Genomic DNA, 1,951 nt, shown 5'->3' on the forward strand with positions numbered 1-1,951 from the left:
AGTATTAGACGTAAAAATGTCTGCTATGACTCAAAATAAAGTTAATTTAACTTACTATAAAGTAGGTTATGACACTTTTCTTCCTAGGGATTGTTTAATAATAATAATAATAATAATAATAATGTTAACCGTTATGACCCATGAAGGGTCATCGGTTCAGTGAGTTAGAAAGCACTGTTTTAGACCGACGGTTATACAAGGAAGCTATTTCTTCAAGATTCATCCGCTAGATTTTTCTCCAATTAAGAGTATTCATATTATGTGTCTGAAGGGCTTCAGAACCCACAGGGTTGACTCACGACTACAGTGTAACAAAAAAAAGTATCTGCTACAGCTAAATTCGAACCCGGATCCTATAGTGCCTTATAACACTCTGGTTTTACCAATACGTAATATTAATTTATCAAAATATTATTTATTTTTGTTTATTGAATTCAAAATTGCCTATTAGTCTTAGTACTTCCTCATTAGAAAATAATTCTTTTTCACCCCTGGATAGGCCATAGAACTTAGTTTTAGCTTAGGCCAAGGACATAATTCTGGAATTTATTGAAGGTTTGAGCGTTCTTGAGTGTTAAAGGTGTCATTTTATTCTAAAAATCTAAGAGAAGAAAAAAACATTTCACTTATTTATATGTTATTTCACTCCTATTTTTATCACTTTAAGGAAAACTATATACAATTTTTGATTGATAGATTTATTTATTGATAGATATTACAATCTGCCACAGTTGTGGGCAATAGGTAATAGTGATGAATGATCTCATACATACTAAAAAAAAAAAAAAAAATAATTAAATTAAATTAAAAAAATAAATAAATAAAATAAATTAAAAAACTCTCTTAAAATATATACAAACAAAAGATATAAAATTAAGAGTCAAAATTGATGAGTCTGCTAACCATTGTCAGGGAGCATATAAAATGGCGGGTGTTCAGAAGGTACAGAAAATTCATTGTTCATTGCAAGAATTTTCCGTCTAAGATGTCCAAACTAGTCTTAACACCTCCATATGTACATGATTAATTCATATGTTATCTTTGTATTTCTAACTTTCTTTCTTCAAACTGATTACTGAAAAATATTTTTTGTTACCATGAATGTTTTTTTTGAGCTTATTGAAAGAAAAAAAAATGTTTGGTTTGTACGATTTATATTTATTACTGTAAGACGTTAAACGAGCAATAAAGAAAGATGACTCATTCATCAATTCTTCACTTCTCAGCGCCATTGAGTCAGGCCACTTAACTACAATCGATTTCTTAACGATCTAATAACGTACTTTAATAGCAGTATTTCTTACGTCTTAAAACACTTTAAGAAACTTTATCTCTTTTTTTTTGTTTTTATAATCTGTGTTACATTAACCTCTCGTGTCAATACACTTGGAAGGAAGTTCGTGGTACCATTTTAACGCAGGAAGAAACAAAGAAAACACAGCCTACATGTAACTAGTAATTTTTTTCTTCCGCTTTCCGCACGTATTATCTTGAATGGAACGTTTTCTGATGTACTAAACAGTTTTTTAAAAATAAGAATGGAAAATCATTGGAACTCAGTGAACAGATTTTACAATAAGTTATATGTTAACGATTTTTGAATGTTTAACATTTTAATTTAATTCCATAATTCATCGCATTAATAATTATTATTGACAGGAATTTGCAGTTTGAAAGCATATTAATATATTAAAATCAAGGAAGGGAAAAAATTAAAAGTAAATGTAAATTATAGTGCGAAATGATCATGATTTAATTTTTTTTTGCAATATACAATGTAGAAAACCTGGATGCAATCTTTTACTATTATCTGTGCATTTTGAACATAAATGGCCATTTTTTGAGGTTTCAACAATACAATACTCCAAAACGTAACAGAACATCATTTAAAGTAGGGTAAATTGACTAAAATATCAGCCCTAATAGAGCTATTTACGTTATTTGGTTCCAG

At 28.8% G+C, this 1,951-nt stretch overlaps 1 protein-coding gene across 1 annotated transcript in view; it reads left to right on the forward strand.

Moving 5' to 3' along the window:
- LOC106688684 (luciferin sulfotransferase) overlaps positions 1–1,951 on the forward strand; it is a 63,727-nt gene that overhangs the window by 56,442 nt on the left and 5,334 nt on the right. The gene's annotated exons all lie outside the window — the stretch shown is intronic.

Source organism: Halyomorpha halys, unplaced genomic scaffold, assembly GCF_000696795.3.
Source record: "Halyomorpha halys isolate HHAL.00 unplaced genomic scaffold, Hhal_1.1 Scaffold1176.1, whole genome shotgun sequence".
Lineage (NCBI taxonomy): Eukaryota > Metazoa > Arthropoda > Insecta > Hemiptera > Pentatomidae > Halyomorpha > Halyomorpha halys.